General features: G+C 43.4%; 1 long non-coding RNA gene across 1 annotated transcript; it reads right to left on the bottom strand.

The window, feature by feature from the left end:
• Positions 1-1,357: 1,357 nt before the first annotated feature.
• LOC132360621 (uncharacterized) lies at positions 1,358-19,240 on the bottom strand. Its single transcript, XR_009501134.1, has 4 exons — positions 19,097-19,240; positions 3,328-3,412; positions 2,741-2,841; positions 1,358-1,440 (listed from the first exon to the last, which is right to left on the bottom strand). It is a non-coding gene; the product is annotated as an uncharacterized LOC132360621 (long non-coding RNA).
• Between the last annotated feature and the right edge of the window lie 409 nt (positions 19,241-19,649).

The raw sequence follows: 19,649 nt of genomic DNA on the forward strand, positions 1-19,649 counted from the left end.
ATTCAAATTAAATTACTGGTAAGTGCCTCTTTCTCCATGTATTTACTTCTATTGAGTTTATTATAGATTTTTGAAGACTTATCATGTAACTTACCTTGTTCTAAGAAGCCCTGGTGCCATCATCTCTGAATCAAAATGACGAGAAAGGAGATTAAGATCTAGCTGCCTCCTTATACCCCCAAGGAAAAGATGGAATAGATTGGGTCTCATCTCATCTCTTCATTAGCCTCCTCACTGAAATATCCTGCTCCTTTTAAGCTGGTATTGGTGGGTTCTTGGGAGTGGGTTCATGTAAGTGTCCTTTTGAAAAATCTATACTACTGAGCCTGGTGCTGGTCTCTTAAGCCATCTGTGGAAATGAAAAGCAGAGTTGGGTTCTGATTTTCATCCAGCAGTGTAAAGTAAGGGGTGAATACTGGAGATTATACATAAAAAAAATCCCACCTATGTTTCCAGGGCATTTCCAGACCAACAGTATGGTGGAGGCAGCTGGACTAGAGCATTCGGGACCACAGGATTCAGCTCCATACATTTAACCTTGGAATAGTAATGTGATGAAAAGTATATGCTCATGAGGAATGTCAAATAGTTCCTGGTGTCTTGGGTTTGGTACTTTAACTCTCTCAAGGCAGTAGAATATAGTGGGTAAGAGCAAGTCTCTGCAGCCGGATTCCAAGGTTTAGAACTGGTGATGCCATTTATTAGCTATTTGATCTTGAATAAGTTACTCTCTGGTCTTAGTTTTCTAATCTATAAAATGGGCATAATTCTAGCACCTACTGCCTAAGGTTTTCATGATGATTAAAAAAGTAAACACAGGCAAAATACATACCAAGTGCTTAACCAATGTTACTACATCCTTAAAAGCTAATCTATTTCAGAAAAAAAAATCATAGTTCTGCACAGTAAGCATTAAAAGCTTCAAACTCCTCACTGCCCGTCCCCTATCCAAGCTCCCCGAGGCCATGAACTAAAATAACAGACTTGATCTTTGTCTCCTAAATTCAACAGAGCAGTTATTCCTAAGCAGTGTTGTCTACTGCAATGCAAATTAATGTAAACTATTCACTTTATCTCAAAATCATTTTAGAATCCCACAGTCATTAATTTCAAACCCAGACTTGCCTTTGTACATAATTATTAGTTCTTCTCTCAGGAGTCGGGACTGTAGCACTTTCATTTACAAAAAGTTTAGGTGCCCGCCTTGGTGGTGGTGGTGACAGCAGTGGTGGTGTCTGAAAGAGTCCAACAGAGCACTTGAGTTGATGTGTTAGAAATTCCCATTTGCTGCTGCAGAAAAGAGATACCATCTCAATGGAGTTTCTAGGCTGAGTGTATGGAAGTTTCCCTACCTTGGTGGCAGGACCGGGGGGTCCAGAAAAGGAGGTCGCTGTAGGATCCTGAGCAAGCCCTCACCTGTCTGGACCTGAATTTCATCATCTTTAAAACAAAGAGATTGAATTAAATGGTGTAGTGGTTCTTTCCAGTCCAAAGACCCTGCGTAGATATGAACCCTGTCTTAGGAAGCTGGGCTCTTTTTTTTTAAACTATACTAAAATACTCCCCTCTGACCCCAAAATTGCCACCACACACGTAAATATACAGACACGGTGAAATAATAATAACAGCTCCCATTTATTGAGTGCTCAGTGCCAAGTGCTTTATATACATCATTACACGGAAGCTCACAATAAACTTTTGAGGTAGCTATTAATTTTTCAGAAACCCAGAGAGGCCACGGTGAAGGCCAAAGTGGGAGCCTAGATTCTTCTCTGTAAAAGAGGAACCTGAGCTGGATGACTGAGGCCCCTTCCAGCTCTAGACCATTCTATATGTCTAGATTCATCGCATTCTCAAGCCTCCCAAGTCAGCCACACTTGAGGTGGTAGTCCTAGGACTGGGCAACTCCTGTGGGGCTCTTCCTGAGGTACAAAGTGTGAATCGGCACCATCATCCTTGGATTCCTACTTTTCGAATCTGTTTTGTGTTGGCCGTGCTGGTTTTACGAAGCAGCACAAAAGGAGCTCTCTTAGGGCCCTTGAGAGCCTCTACGGCAGACAGAGATGCTATGCTGTACATTTGATTCCAAACCGCCTCCCTTCGTCTCAAAAACTCAGCCCCCTCCAGTTTCACTCAGGAGAGAGATTCCGTTGAGTTCTCCTCCTGTGGGTTTTCAGCTTGTGTCAGGCCGCTGGGCAAGGCTGAACCAGAGCTCAGAGTGACGTGACCTCACTTTCGGTGTCTGGTTTCAAAGCACATATTTAAGTCTCTGATTCTACTGCAGCTGTACATTTTCTGAGCCTTTATCTTCCATCCCTGCCTTAAGCATTTCGATCTACCCAGCCAAGTCCCTCTCTCTCCCTCACACACATATTCTCATTCGTTCTTGATCTCTTTGAAAATATTTCGTAGTGGAAAATAAACACATCAAAATTAAGACGGTTCCCTGTGACAAGGAAGCATACACAGAAGTGAAACCAGAGTTCTTAAAACCTCAGTCGTTAAGAAATGTCTTTGGAACCATCCTCCTCTTTACAGGGCTGAGAGCTACAATAAATAGAACTCATCAGAGACTCAGACATACTCAGAATGAGAAACGCACATATTATTACGAGCAGCTGCATTCGTCTGAGTTCTTGGAGGGATGTGGGGGAAGACTGCATTCATTCACTGCTCTGGAAAAGCTTGATGCCATCAGCACCCAAAGGAGCAAGTTCCCAGCGCCGAGTGTGGTACCCACCAGACAGGAGCATCCGCAACAGCGGGTCCAGCCTCTCCAGGGAGCTGGGGGCACTGGGCCTCCTTACCCAACAGCTGGGGCAGCAAGGGGCCGGACACAACCTGTCAGAGGTGGGCGGGGCCGTGTGGGAGGACTTCCTGAGCAGCTCCCCACCCTGCCCCCCTTTCCCCCTCCTCCCCCCCACCCCCCACCCCACCCCCCCCCCCCCGCCAAATCCTCCAAAGAAAAGAGTTAAGGCCCCGAAGTCTGTGGCCTGCCCTGGGGGTTGGAGAGGGGCAGGGCCCAGCCAGGCACCTGCAGTCCCCTCACCAGCCCCTCAGGGACTAAAATCCTGCCATCTGCGAAAGGAAGGCACTACTTTATTTCCAGTTGGGCCATTCCTTGGGTGGGGCTTTCCTTTTGGATGGTTTTTTAGCAAAGAGAAATACAGAACACCCAGCTAAATTTGAATTTCAGATAACAAATATGTTTTTGCATAAATATGTCCCCAGTACTGCAAGGGGCATACTTATATTAAAACATTTTTTTGTTATTTATCTGAAATTCAAATAGAACTGGGTGCCCTGTATTTTATCTGGCAACCATACCCCTTTCCAGTCTTCACAGGGAGTGTTTTTTCTTGCTATGTGCTCTCAAGCAGATATTCGTTCAGTTCTGATTCTCCTGGGATTCCTGATGAGAAAGCAGAAACTTCAGGCCACATCTACTGAATAAAACTTCCAGGGATAGGACCCAGAAATATACATTTTATCAAGTTGTTATCTAGGTGATTCTGATGCACATTTGTACTAGTTGTTTATCGCTTCCACACAAATCTCCCTAAAACACAGAGGCTGAAAACAACCAACTTTGATTATCTCACAGTTCATATGGGTCAGGAATTTGGGATTGATTTAGCTTTGTGATTCTGGCTAAGCGTCTCTCATGATGCTGAAATCAAGGTGTTGGTTCAGGCTGCAAACATCTCTAGACTGCACTGGTGCTGGAGAATCTGCTGCCAAGCTCAGGTCCTTTCTGGCTATTAGCTGGAAACATCAGTTCTTCACCACATGGGCTGCTGGCTTTTCCCAGAGCTAGGGATCAGAGAGAGAGAGAGAGACACACACACACACACAGAGACTCCTCAAGACAAATCCAAATCCAGAGGAAACTCAAGGGGAGAGAATTACACAACATCATCCACACCAAGAGGCAGGAATCACTGGGGACCGTCTTAGAGGCTGTCTACCAACATATTCAAGTTTGAGAATTACTATTACAAATTAGTCCTCAACAAACTGTAACCAAAACCACATTTTAAAAATGGGAGCCAATGTCTTTCTTTACTTACTTTTTTCCTGTTTCCATCCCTCCTCCCCATACACCCCTTGGGATTTGAGACAACGAGGAAGTAAGAAAAAATGAGGAAGAAAAAGTGGTCAAAATGACGACCTTAGGAGAACAGCAAAATGTTAAATTTTTAAATGCTTGCAAATATTGAGTAGGAGGAAATTATATGCCAATCCCATGCATATATAGCTGTGTCCTCCTAAAACATCTTAGCACTCAATGTGACTCTTGAAGAATCTCCTATGAGGACTTCTGGAGACATAATACGTAAGGTGACCAGTTGTCTCAATTTGCCCAGGGCTGTCCCATGTCCTGGAAAATGCTTCAGTCTCAGGCAAATTGAGGTGGTTGTTCATCTTCTCAACGTGGCGCCAACAAGAAAGCACATCAATCACTCTGCCCCTGTCTACAGGCTGAGTGGATCCACCTTTTGATGAAGTGGAGAGTGTAGGCTTTGAGCTAGAAGCCCACCAATGTGTGCCCTCAGCTGTGACCTTAAGCTATCTCACCTAGAAGACAGGCCCCATAAATCTGCTTTAGTGAAGCTTGAGTATAACGATGCCCATGGAAGTGCCTTGTAAACCGAAAGGTGCTGCATAGATGCTCTTTACTGCTCTTTTGAAGAGAAGACCTTGATCCTAGCATGAAAGGTGGGACGAAAAACGTCACCCCTTTACACTAGTGCAACTAAATGTGACATTTTCTCTTTCAATTAGGTGGATGTACTGACCTCCAGAAAAGGTGAACACAGCCCACAAAGGCCCCAGGACACACCTTTAATCTTCATTTTAATTTGCTGTTTAATCCCCAAAATGATTTACACAGTTCCCTCCAGAAAATGCTACACTACCAAAAAGGACAGTTGTCTCTATTGTATCCTCAATGACAAGTTTCCCAGAAAATCTGTGTGAAGTCTTGATAGAAAAGACATGATTCATTTTTCACAGCTCTAAGGGTGTGATTCTCTTCTCTTGGGAGAAAACCTGTCACCAGTGGCGCTCCTTCCCTCACCCTCCTCCACTTCCATTCCTCCAGACTTGGGAGACTTTTTTTGCTGGTGAGAAAGGCAGTAGCCTGTAAATTGTGTTGAAGTGTTCATTCCTTCTCTTTTTTTCTTCTGCCTTTACCAGTTCTGGGCAGGCCTGCACATTTATATGATGCCAAGTCTCAAAATCAAAATAGGCAATGCCATTTTGAACTGACTCTAGTTTTCTTTGAGGTGGGCCAGTTAGAAAGAATGGCCATGATTTGCGTTTTGTCCACTGTTCTCCTCCACCCACCCCTGTAACCTGGCTGTGCATCCCAGGCACCCAACAAAGAAGCTGGACTGATTATGATGCAGAAGAAAGCCATTCTGGTCTGGTCTCTTTCCTGCCACTTTGCAGCCATATAACCTAGAATCTCTGTGAGTCTCAAGGGGAAGAATGATATCTGGCCTTCCTGCAGCATGGGGTCGTTTGCAAGGATCAAATCAGATTAATGTCAATGAAAGATGTTTGAAAATCTTAAGAGTGCCATATAAACATAAGGTGTTTAGTTTTTATTAGAGTCCTTCCTTCGACATGCTTCAGGTATCTGGCCAGCTGAGTATTCCTACAGTATTATAATTTGCATTAATAGATGAGAATTTCTACTTACTGACCTTAGCAAGCTTACCTAATAATTATAATAATTTTAGCACTGCCACAAAGCTGTTGCCTTACGGTTTCTGTTTTATAGATTTAACGCTTAAGAGGCTGATTTTTTTTTTTTTTTTTTTTTGGCCACGTTGGGTCTTTATTGCTGTGCGCGGGCTTTCTCTAGCTGAGGTGAGCGGGGTCTACTCTTCGTTACGGCGTGCGGGCTTCTCGTTGCGGTGGCTTCTCTTGCTGCGGAGCATGGACTCCAGGCACGCGGGCTTTGGTAGTTGCAGTGTGTGGGCTCAGTAGCTGTGGTGCATGGGCTCTACGGTGTGCAGGCTTCAGTAGTTGTAGCGTGCGGGCTCAGTAGTTGTGGCATATGGGCTTAGTTGCTCCATGGCATGTGAGATTGAACCTGTGCCCCTGCAATGGCAGGTGGATTCTTAACCACCGCACAACCAGGGAAGTCCCAAGAGCCTGATTTTTGCCCTGCACTTCAGACCAGTCTCCAAGGTGTGTCCTTTCCTTGATATTCAAGATGGTGATACTTCAGTTTATGAAGTATTTAGCTTTTCATTTTATACCATCTCTACATATAGACTATTTTAAAAATCTATTTTTGAAGTCATCAGTTCTACTGCAATAATTTTTTTTTTAAATGAGCAATGCTTCAGCAAACCTTAATCAAGTACCATAATTAAATAAGGGATTATAAACACATTTTCCCCCTGGTTCATTAAGTTGCAATGCAAGCTTATAGTTAATATATAATTAAAACATTTACAGCCATTTCAAAAGAAATGACAAAAGAAAAAAAATGTTCACCTACAACCCTACTAGCCTGATACAACAAGTGAAGTCTGAAAATGAAACTAAGTAAATTGTTTCACTACAGCATTTTTCTTCTGAAGGAGAAAGGATGGGAGAGCCAGGCTCAAAGACTCAACCTTATTCAGGGCATTTGGGGAGTACTTACATAGGGTAAGCGCCATGCATAAGCTCTCTCAGAAAAATCCTTGCTTTTTCTGGGCAAAGACATTGTGAGGGTTAATTTTATGTGTAAACTTGGCTGGGCCACGGTGCCCAGATATTTGTTCAAACATTATTCTGGATGTTTCTCTGAGGGTGTTTTTGGATGAGATTAACATTTAAATTGGTGGACTTTCAGAAAAAAAAGATTCCCCTCCCTAATATGGGTGGGCTTCACCAATCAGTTGAAGGCCTAAAGAGAACAAAAGATTTGGGGGGGGCTCCCAACTGAGTCCCTCAACTTCTCTCAGCCTTGATTTCCTCATCTGAAAAACTGAAAGCACTCTGTAAACTATATAATACTATATAATGTCTGGTGTTATATTTATCATATTTCCTAAACTCATAGCTAACAATTGAGAACATCATATGTGCCAGGCTCTGTGTCAAGCACATATACTATTTCATTTACTCCATCCAACAACCCATGTGGTGGATAGCAGTATTGATCCCATTTTACAAATGAAGAAACTGAGGCATGGAGAAGTTAAGCTACTTGCCTTAGGTCACACAGGTGGGACGCAGCAGAGCTGGGACTTGTACCTAGATCTATCAGAATTTAGGGAATGTTCTCCCTAATGATTAGCTCTGTGACCAGGGGGAGTTATTTAACTGCTTTAAGTTCTGACATTCTTGTATGTACCATGGGATACCTGTCCATCTCCTCATCCTGGTGTGAGAATTCAGGGAATCACATTTGGGGAGGAATCCAGCACAGTGTCTGGCGTGCGCTCACAGTGCAACAAGAATTTCCACTCTAGACCCCCAGGTCCCGCACTGCCAGCCCCTGTGCACAGAGGACAGTTGGATCATACAAGCAGGGAAGCAGCCAGATTTGCCGGAAATCAATGACCAATCTGCCACATTTATCAAAATCTTGTTTTAAAAATGTTCTTCCTGAAAAGAGTCAGTGAATTTGAACAAATTCTTTGCTTTTTATGTTAAGACTTTTAATATGTTACATGAATATCTTCTTCTTGAATATATTTATGAGAAATCTAATTCACTCTATAACTCAAACCTTTTTGGCAAATCAAACATTCCTTAAAATACTAATGAAATGCATCTCATATTTAAAAATATAAGATTATTATGTTAGTTTGCTAGGGCTGCCATAACAAAGCAGCAGAGACGGGGTGGCTAAAACAATAGAAATTTATTTTCTCACAGTAATGGAGGCTAGAAGTCCAAGATCAAGGTGCCAGCAGGGTTGGTTTCTTCTGAGGCCTCTCTCCTTGGCTTGCAGACAGCTGCCTTCTCCTTGCGTCTTCACATCATCTTCCCTCTTTATTCGTCTGTGTCCTAATCTCTTCTTATAAAGACACCAGTCATATGTGGTTAGGGTCCACCCTAATGGTCTCATTTCAACTTAATTATCTCTTTAAAGGCTCTATCTCCAAATACAGTCACATTCTGAGGTACTAGGTGTTAGGACCTCAACATACGAATTTTGGAGGTACACAATTCAGCCCAAAACAAATATATATTTATTAACTATATTCAGATTAAAAACAAATTCCTATTTATTGGACATCTTCAGAATCACTGACTATGCATAAAGAATATATTTATATTCACTGACTATATTTGAGAAAAATATATGCATGAATATATTCATACAGAGAGACTCTTTGAAACAAGCTTTCAGTACACTGGTTTATTTTGGTACATTTGACAAGTTGGCCATATGGTGAAATGATACTTTATTCAGTAGTCTCTCTGAGAATTAACAATTGGGCATATTGATCCAGAGCTGATATAAAGCCTGTATGAACCACAATCTACTGGGACCTCCCCACCCCCGAGAGTATCACACTGTTACCTGAAAGAGAAAAGCACCCAAAGCCATGATCACCTCCTGAAACAAGGGCAGCAGGTGGCTGACAGGAGGCCAGGAAGTGGTGTTCTGCGGGAGGAAGGAGTGGGGGGACCTCCAAACCCGGGGAAGGTCAGTTCAGCAGAGTGCTCCCCTGGGAGCCTCCAGATCCTGGTACATGGGATGGGCTGGGGGAGCGAGAGAAGGGTGACCTTAGAGTTAACTCCTGTTTCTCAACTTTGCATTTCTTTCTCCCCTTTCCCCAGATCTCCCCCAATCAGGCCACAGGGGCAGTTCTGTGTCACAGATGCCACTTCCAAGTCACCCCAGTAATGGATCCTTTAGCAGCTTAAGCTCCTTAATGCGGAGGCCCAAGTCCCCTCTTTCATTCAGTTAACAGTAAAAACCCAGGACATTAGTGGTGAACCTCTTTCCCCCCACATCCATGTCCAAATTTAGCTACATCTTCCCTCCTCCCTCCTTCCCTTCTCTTCCTTCCTTCCATTAGTCTTTTTGAAGAGTTGACCCTCTTCTTTCCAGAATCAGTTTACCTGCCTGTGCTCTGCATCTCACTCCTCCCCTGTGGGCTCCTCCACTTGCCCCCCGCCCCCTCAAGCCCCCCTTTATCTTCAGCCGCAATCTCTCCTCTCTCATCCTTTTGTACAAGCCTTCTTTCAACCCTGACTCTCCCCTCATTCCCCCCAAACTCTATGAAGTAAGCTGCTGCTTTCACTTTCTCCACTCTGTCACTTTTATTCATATCTCATTTTTGTATTCCCTCCAGGACCTACCACAAGCATCATAGGCGCTCAAGAAAAGATAGTTGGGTTAATGGAATATTCTTCGAGTGAAATGTGCAAGGACCATGAAGGGTGTAAAGAAGACTGTTCTTGCCTTCAAGGAGGGGGCCAAGGAGTTAGTGAGACAAGGTAGAAACATGAAAAAAATGTCACCAGAGCCACACTGGAAACAAACAGAAGAGAATCGTTAAAATGGAGGCATCGGGAGAAGAGCACCCTCGTGTGTTCACGGAGGGCTTCTGTGAGTGCGAACCAATGAAGTCACAGTGAGCAGCAAGGACCAAAGGGACCCCCAGCCACCCTGCTACAGCTGGGGGTCACAGAGAATGAAGGCACATTGTAAGGACTGGGGACACTCTTGTGGAGAAGGACAGTGTCCCTGGCGGGAGGAAGGCAGTAGAGAATGCATGGGATACAGGCACAGGCCAGCATCAGGCTTCGGGGCTCTGAGGACCCAAATGGCAGGCTTCCCAAGGCTGGGCAGCTTTAAGTCAGGCCCCGGAGCCCCACAAGCCAAGTAGTGTCTACAGCCTGCCTGGGCAGACCTGCTACCCTCGATTCTTTCAAGAACAACGAAATAAGGCAGTGTTGAGTTGAGGAGTCCTTTCATTTGATAGGCTGGAGGAGTCGAGGGAAACACATTTGCAAAACCAGGCCAGTCATCTATGCTCCCCCAGTGAGAGTAACAATAACCACAAGAAGTATTTGTAAAATGCTCGGCACGCTCTGGGCCCCGTCCTAGAGTACTCACTGCTTTTAGGAACCTCCTCCTTTCCACGACAGCAAGCAACTCACAACCCACGGGTATCCCCAGCACCTGCCACAAGCCTGGCCCATTGAACACAAATGAGGAGAGATGGTGACTTTGTCTCTGTATGTCTGCTGTGACGAGCGAGTGAGGTGGACGATTGATAAGATCTGGCCCAAGATCAACCAGGGTGTGAAAAGAAGAAAGACTGAGAGACCAAGGGGAATTGGTCTGTCTCTCCTCCCTTTTGTGGACCTTTGGCTAAGACCCCTGCTCATTAGAGATGAAGTAGATCCCCTCTGTTTATTTTAGAATGGCACACACTTGGCTGAGAAGGGGGAAAAAGGATCAAGCTCAAGCCTTTTGTCAGACGTAAGCACCAAACACAGTAACTCGTACCTCCATCCAGCTTTCAGGTCGACATTGGGCTCTCTCACCCATTTTCCTGTTTGAGCATCCTAAGGACTCTGTGAGTGGGCAAAACAAATGTCACCACCACCATCCCCATCCCCATCTGACAGATGAAGAAACAAACTCAGACCGAGGGAACTGCCCGACGACTCAGAGCTAGTCAACAGCAGAGGTAGGAGTTCAGCCTTCACCCTCAGACTTCTATTGAGCCCAGGACATCTCCACCAAACACTGCCGAGGCACATCTTTAACCAGGAGAGGGACAGGGTGACCTGAGGGGGTCTGCGTGGCCACTGTCCTAATACTTGGCCACCAGTCAACACTTGGCATTGATTGTTTGGAAAGGTGGTAGCAAAACGCCCTGGGAACTCACAGCTGAGTCCAGAGAGTCGTGGGAACTCTCCTGTGCTCGGAGAAGTGTTTCTGGGGAGATCTGCCAGCTGGAGCCACTTTGTCCCCATCCCTACCAGGGGAGGCTGAGCAGGCCAGAGCCCTGGGCTCTTTACAGAAGCCCACTCTCCTTGCTAGGGTCCTCGTGGCAGGACAGCACAAACAATGCCATTCTTTTTGCTGAAGAATAACGGTCACATTTTTCAAGGCTACCTGGCAAGTTACACCTGTGCTCCAGAGACACTGGTAAGAAAAATAAAGCCGTAGAATTCCTCCAGGCTTTTTTTTTTCTTCTTTTTTTTAACATCTTTATTGGAGTATAATTGTTTTACGATGGTGTGTTAGTTTCTGCTGTGTAACAAAGTGAATCAGCTATACGTATACATATGTCCCTATATCCCCTCCCTCTTGCGTCTCCCTCCCACCCTCCCTATCCCACCCCTCTAGGTGGTCACAAAGCACAGAGCTGATCTCCCTGTGCTATGCAGCTGCTTCCCACTATCTATTTTACATTTGGTAATGTATATATGTCCATGCCACTCTCTCACTTCGTCCCAGCTTACCCTTCCGCCCCCCCGTGTCCTCAAGTCCATTCTCTACGTCTGCGTCTTTATTCCTGTCCTGCCCCTAGGTTCTTCGGGAGCATTTTTTTTTTTAGATTCCATATATATGTGTTAGCATACGGTATTTGTTTTCCTCTTTCAGGCTTTTATCAATTAATTACAAACCTACTTACAGCCTCCACCCTTCAACACACACACACCATCATACTCTCTGCTCACATTTCACAGGCTTGGGCACAGATCTTTATCTAAAGCAAAGCTCTGAATTGCTAAGTGGCAATATTAGCTATTAGCTTGGGTCTTATGTTAGCCCTGATCACATTAAGCATGATCACATAAGGTAGAACTTACATCAAATTTGACAGTCCCAAGCCCACCCATATGCAACGCCAACATTTAATCTGGTTTCCTATCGGTTGGTAATTTAATTTTGCTACAACTGCAGCCAATCATGTGTCAATCATCAAAGCTGCCTTTAAAATTAACCCAAGTCTCTATTGTGGGAATAATAAATGAATGGTTGTCTTACGTCTTTCATAAACTAGCCCTTATGAGAGTCAGGGATCATTCTGGAAACTTAAATTCATGGTCTTTAGATTTCTTTTTTCTCGACTTGGTTTTAGGATGCTGTATAGTCACAACATAAGGACCTCAGGTATCCCATACAAGAAGTCACAATTAATTTTAAAAACTACCCTACCAATTTATTTGGAATAACATGATGTGAGTATAAACTGTATTGACAGTTTCAAATCTGGTGATAATAAAAAAAAAAAATTTAGGTTCACTTCAATCTTTCCAAATACCTTGACTGTTCATGACTGTTCATGACTGTTCATTTTACTAAAGTTCAGTAAAATGTTTATTGCATGTAACATGTGCACCCCAAGGGTCAGCTCTGCCTCCATTCCAGAGCCCTGCTCTAGCATATACTGGGAAGGGGAGGTTTTATTTTGCATCACTCTCTGTGGCCCATGCAGCCCTGGGACCCTCCCTGGCCCTTCCAGCTCTGCCCTGTCCAGCTGGTGAGCTCTGCCGGGCCTTCCAGATCCATCTCCATGCAGAGGATGCTGCTCCCTTCCTGTGGGGACCCCTGCAGGGTGAAGGTGGGGCAAGTATGTTTCTTACACTGGCCTCTTCACTTTCTGCCACCACATATAGGCTCGACCCAGGTATGAGACTCTCCTGAAAGCTGCGTAACTAAAGGGAGTTAAAATAAAAGAGGTAAAAAATGAAAACTTCACACTAAATGTAGGCTTTTCCTGTAACCCATGAGAAGCAGCAAGGAAGTTTTTTAACCTTTCTTAGATGACACCTGCTGCTCCTAATCTTGCTTTCCAGATCTCAGACCTCACTTAATACATGCTGTAATTATCCCTCCACTTTTCAGGCAGCCCCCCTAACCACAGGGGTTAGTCCTACCCCAGAATCCACTCTCTCTGAAGCAATTCATTTTCTCAACAATTCATCTTCTCAATGCTAAGTAACAACCCCATGATGGGGATGCAGCGGGGGAGGCTTGAACATTTTCCGGGTGCAAAGGCAGTGGGTTTGCTCTTTTGTAACACAGTTAAACCGCTCTCACAATGGGTTTTTATTTCTTCACTTTTGCTTTCTGAGTAGTTTTATGATGTTTACTTCTGTAGTTTCATAGGTTAAGATTTCCACAGTATGATCAGCAACCAACACTATTCTAGGAAGCTTGTAAATCAACTGCTAGGATGATTTAGCTGGTATTATGGACAAAATGAAGACTTAAAAAGCAGATTACTTCTTGGGAAAAGTAGTGGTTGAGAAGGATCATAAGATAGGGGTAGGGTTTGAAAGGCAGAAAAGTTTGAAGGACCTACCTGTTAGGACCTGCTCCACGGCAGGGAAGAGAAACCCAACCTCAAACCAGCAGAACAAAATTAACTAGGTTATACAACTGGGAGTCGAGGGGGTGCAGCTGGCTTCAGGCAAAGTTGGTTTCAGAGGCTCAAACTGAATCATCAAGACAGTGTTCTGATTTCTCTCTTTGCACCTATGTTCTGCTTTCGTCTGTGTTATTTTGGGGCAGCTCAAGTCTTACTTTTATCCTTAGCATTAGCTACCCTGGAAAAGAGGAAGTGCCTCTTACCCAGGAGGGCTCCGGGGTTAGCGTCGGTCATGTGACACCCACCCCTAAACTGTGGTGGGGGACATGAGGCTGTTTGGCTGGGCTTGGTCATGGGGCAGGCAGAGGGGTCAGTGCAGTGGGTTCCCAGAAAGAGATTTAGTCTTCATCAGTCAGTTGGGAGAAGGTCTGATGGAGGACAGAAGTCATTGCTACAAATATCCACTACACAAAAAGATCATGCTTCTTAACAGAAGCAATGAAGCACACCGTGTACATCCAGAAAAGTCAGTTCTGGTGAGAGAGCAAGAAGGAAGCAAAAGGAGATACACTGAAGAGGGTATCAAATACCCAGCATGGGAGTTTCTACTTCACCTGGCAGCCTCTGGGGAGGTTTTTGAGCAGGACGTTGAACAGTTTGGAACTCCAAGTCAGGAGAGTGCTCCGGCACCACTGTTTGCACAGGTGTGTGGGGAGGTATTGCAAGTGGGAGACATTACAGGAGCATAAATTAGAGGTAATGAGGCCTGGCCTTAGGCGACAGCAGTAAAAAGAGGAAGGGGAGGAAGACAGGACAAAAATACTGCTGGTTGGGTGAGCAGAGGAAGCTATCAGGCAGGCAGCTGAAGAGGCGAGGCCAGAGCTTAGGACAGGGGTCAGAGTCAGAGGGCCAGAGAGTGGGAACCTACAATCGGCTTGTGGTTAGAATCAAGAGAATTGCAAGATCTCCCCTGTGACTTCTTACTCCCTTCCTGTGATGAAGGCAGAGTCTAAAGAGAAGGTGAAGAAGTCAGGTGGGAGTAAAAGTAAACGACAGGCATGCTGCTATACTGGGAATCCCGCCTTTCTGACAATAGAGGCTTTTGTTTTTTCTGGCCCAGGCTATGTGTTGTTTACTTAGGATGACTCCTATCGCACCTCTAGTTTGCAAGAGATTATCAGTCTGAACTCTCAGAGCAAATAATTGAGGCTTATGCTGGGGAGATGTGTTCTTCCCTACCCTTGTCCACATGTATTATCTAGTTTAACTATCACCACAGTGCTATCCAGTAGACGTCATTCTCACTTTACAGAGAGGGACACTAACATTCAGAGAAACTAACTTGCTCAAAGACATACAGCTAGATTTGGTGGTAGTCAAGTGAGCCATTTTCTCCTTGGGAGAAAAACAGAATGTTCATGCTTGGGTGCATAAAGGGAAGGTGAGGGGATTTAGAACAGATCTGGGGCTGTCTTCCAGAGCTAATTTGGAATTTTGTTCCGACCAGCCACACTAAGCCTCCACTGTTCTCTCTTCCTTGGAATCTAAGGTTAACAACCAGACACTTATTTCAGACAGAGAGTAACAGACTGAATGTGGGTGTCAGAGATATGCTGGAGAGTGAAAGGAGTTTTGAACGGCAAAAATTTTTTTTAAATCCTTGTGGCAAGATTTAGAAAGACGATAGCTATTTTAAAAGTACATTGTACCTATGTTCATAAATGTCACTGAAACCTAAAGGCATTCTCTGGTTAAACATTTATTATTTGTGGGAGTGTGAAACTTGTTTTTCCTGTTTTTACGTTTCAGGAAACCAGGCCTATGTTCAATGTCCATTACACGCCATGAGATTATCCTTTACACTCACTTGGAATGTAAATATCAAGCTTCTCCATCTAAGTTTTGGATAAAACATGCCATTTATTTTGGTGCGCCCCAATATGCAACTGTACTGTGCATGCAGTACAAGCAGGTTTTCAGGACACATTCCTAAAAGAACAAGGTCAGGTACTGAATGTAGATACATGGGAGTGTGTGTATTATATACACATAACTCTGGCAATGATTTATCAAAGCACCAATGAGCCAACATATGAACCTGGAACTCAAGACTGTTAAATGCCTGGACTTCAGAAGATTAACAACTTGGAATAAAAGTTAACTTTTAAAAAATTACTCAAGAGTTTTTAAAAGCATTGACCCGTCAAGGGTTTAACAGACTGCCAGCGGTACTTCATTAGAGCTAATGACATGAAGGAAATCTGCTAAGTACTCAACGTTTAACCCTGTAAGGTCTGCATTTAGAACAGCTCTTTTTCAAAAGCCTTAATTTTGTTTTGCAAAGAAGAAATATCATTGTTTCTAACCTTGTGAATATTAAAAAGTGTGAACTTATCTTTCACCAAAGTAAGTTAGTGTATTACAGGTAAGCAATAGATGTTTCTAAAAATTAAGACCAGCTATCTAGTGTTCATGACAATCTTTTCCATCAGCTGCAAACAAAAAGATCTTGAAAGTTTAACATAATGCAGTTAAGCACTTGTGCTATTTTACTCTGGCTGACAGAGAAGCAGACACAATTCACGGTTCTGACTCTCATTCTTATCTGTTGGTACAGTCAGCCTGAGGGATTAGTTAAACTAAGCTCCTGCAACCCATCATATATACTGATTACATGGTAAAAGACGGTTTATCCAGGAGGCAACTGCTACACAAGTACTTTATAGTCACCTTGCTCTTTTAGAATGAACACATCTAAACTCTGAAAGTAATTATGCAGATACATCAAGCCTCAGACTTCAGAAAAATGACCTGGTGCCACTTATCTACTACTTATCTGGTCTCAGTTTAATACAGATAAGAACCACAGAAGGAAGAATTCGCTAAGGGTCCAGGATGGTGGAATCTTGGAGCTCCAGCCAGCAAGCCCAGGCTCCGTTATTTGGAAATGAGGATCTCCTCTGTTTTTGTTGGCCTCTGAATGCTCATGGCACTTGCTTTAAAACCATAAAAATGAACAGCGAACAAAGGTTTTCCTTCCACTGTATCTTTTTCTTCTTTCTAAATTGCTTACTTGTTCAACTAACAGCACTGTGCACGTGTTCTCAGGCTCCTCCCACCCCAGGTGCCGTTCCCACCGTGATGAAGCAGTGATGTTCATAAGGGCTCTATACTCTAAAAAAGACGCCCAGATTTCGCACTGCAACACAGACTCGCATTATTACATTTTCCCATCCCCTGATGTAAAGTAAGTCCATCTCTAGTATAATCACAACATTTATTGAAGGCTTACCGTGTGCCAGATATTCCATGTACTAAACTGATTTAATCCCCATGGCAAACTATGAGGCAATTTATTATGATCCTCACCTCACATAGGAGGAAACTGAGGCACAGAGTCACAGAGCTAAGTAAATGGTGGAACTGGGATTTAAGTCCAGATAATCTGGTCTCAGGGCTTGTGCTCTGATAGTTTTCAGAATGCTCGTGAGAAAAACATTATCATAGAGATAATTTGCTCTAACATATTTTAAAACCTATTATTTGAAAACTATGTTATTAATAATGAATTACATAAAATGTATCTCACAGTTGATGGACTCACTAGATCTTTACCAGAACTTCAACACAAAAGGACCTAAGACAATGTCTTAAATGACCCCAAATACCTAACAGTTTTAACCTAACTGGTGAAAATGGTTTCAGAATTTGTTTTCGTACCCAAAATCATTTAAAGTGAAAACTTTGTCTTTATCCATTACCTGATTAATTTTCAGTAAAATTCTGTTGCCACAAACTTTTTCTAATTCAAATATAGCTTACGGTCTCTATGGTATGAAAACTGAATATTCTACTTTTAAAATGTTTATTACCAGTGAATCAAAAACTCTTTCAAATCCTGATGTTCCTTGAGGAAAAATTAAAACTGAAAGTCAAATATCAGTTATAGAACTGTGCTTTAGCCAAAGACAGAGCTTCAGTCTTTTGATGTAAAAGCTACTTACTACTCTAGTGAAGAAGGTATGCTGGTTTGTAAAACTAACTGAAATTAATTAGAAGTTTCAAGTACCTCAGATGTAAGATCATGCATTATATAAAAGGTACTTTCAAGGTGAACTTAATTTTTAGAACTTTGCAATGTCTGTCTCTCACGGAAGATACCAATAGCAGAGAAATGGTTTATGAATTGCAATGTATGCAGCTATATGAATGACAGTCAAAATTTCAAAAGGCATATCAAAATGCAATAAAAAGATAAATCAAATACAATTTTATAAGAAAAAAATCCCTTTTCACTTACACTATTGTTATGGCCTGAATGTCTGTACTCCCCCCACTCCCCCATTCATATATTGAAACCTAGTCCCTCAGTGTGATGGTATTTGGAGGTGGGGCATTTGGGAGGCGAGTAGGTCAAGAGGGTGAAGCTCTCATAAGTGGGACTTGTGCCCTATAAAAGATCCCAGGGAGTCCCTTCTCCCTTCTCCCTTCTGTCCTGTGAGGTTACAATAATACAGCGGCCTATGAGGAAGTTGGCAACTTGATCTTGCATTGCCCAGCCTCCCAGGACTATGAGAAATAAATTTGTTAAATAAATTTGTTGTTTACAAGCCACCCAGTCTATGGTATTTTGTTATAGCAGCCCAAACGAACTAAGACAACCACATAATATTCTGAAAGCAACTCATGACAGGTACGTTTATTCTTTAAAATCTAATTTACTTCACCTTTAAAATGCAAGTGTGATTCCATTTCAAAATGTTCTATTTTAACAACTTCCTGTCTATAAACTGTTTAAAGACAAAGTCAAGCAATGCCATCTACAGGGAACCTTAGGAACAACAGTCATATTTCTATGACCCATACTTTTCTTTAAATGAATACAATGTCTGTAGTCTGAGTTAATACTGTATGTGACATCATTTAACAAGGAAACTAGGTATGCTGTGTAAAAAGCCCTACTAACAGTCATTCTGGATTATTAATACTTCTTAAAATAATTTTAAATAACCTAACTTCACTCCCAAATTCACCAAACATATGATCCGTGGACCCTTGGTTATGAACTGTAGAAGGTTAAGATTTAAAGCTAAGTAACCTTAAAAGACTTCAAAGTTATAACTGATATATAGTCACTGGAGGCTACACCTGTAACAATTTTCTTTTCCCAGCTCTTGAATTCCCCCTTACTCTTGAATAGCATCACCTTTACCCTCTCTGCCAGATTCTCTAAATTTTCAGATATTTAGTTTCTAAAACTCAGCCCTGTTTATTTTAAAACCTATTTCATAGAAAATGCCACATCGGATTCAAAGCTCTTTCCCTCCCTTTAAAGTACAGACCCACTTTAATCACAGATGGTTTTTATACTTCTCTTTCCTTTTCTTTGCTCTCTTCTTGGAAGTAGATGCGAGAAGAGGTTTCTTATTGCAGTAGTTCTCAATTTAGGCTAAACATTAAAACCATCCGGAGCCCTTCACCAAAAATACCATGCCTCTGGTTTAACTGGACTGGGACGGGACCTGGACATGGTTTGCTTGCTTTTAGTTTTCCACGTACAGCTAGTTTGAGAAGCACCGCCTTACTGGGGGGGTGGCTTTCTAATTGGCCATCACTGCACTGTGGTAAGCGGCTTATGGGTTTGGGTTTCGTTGTGCACAGCGGCAACCCCCACTCGCCTGGAGGACCAGAGGCCCATTCCTGAGCAGTTCCTCCTGGCCCTGGCAGTCCACTGAGATTTCAAAGTTGCCTATATTCTGGCGGATCCCCGGACAGTGGCATCACGCCTCACTCACCTGCTGCACCACCTGCCTTTTAACCTCCCCATGTTGCTGCAGAAGTCCTCGGGCCGCACGATCCATCTCTAACGCCTCTTGGCCTGACAGTCCCCACAGTGCCTCTCCAATTCCATTCCCATGCTCTGGGATTAAACAGGTGTGTTCATCTGCTGAGTAAAGACAAACCCAACCAGGTGGAAAAGGTGCTGGTCTCCCCTTCTTGGAGGCATCCTGGGTCTTGAATTATTCCCTCAGGTCTCCCTCCTGTGGTTTCTGAGTACAGATGCACTCTGTTCCCTCCCTCATGAGAGCTCAAAGGACTAAATCCCTTTCCCCAACACTGCACTTCTCCAAAAGAAGACCTCTCCCAGGCCTCCCCAGGTGTCTGTGGGATGGTGGTTAGTGACAGCAGGTGTTATCTGACCTGGCGCCCCTCAGTAAGCCCTGCAGTGCTTACTGGTCCTAATCACCGTGGTTCTCTGATCCTAGAATGTGGGGATGGGCACCTTTTAACGTCTGCTTCGGCCTTATTCCAGAATAAGAAAATAAAACTCACTTGACTTTCTGTTAC

This window comes from Balaenoptera ricei, chromosome 2, assembly GCF_028023285.1.
Source record: "Balaenoptera ricei isolate mBalRic1 chromosome 2, mBalRic1.hap2, whole genome shotgun sequence".
In the NCBI taxonomy this organism is placed as follows: Eukaryota; Metazoa; Chordata; class Mammalia; order Artiodactyla; family Balaenopteridae; genus Balaenoptera; species Balaenoptera ricei.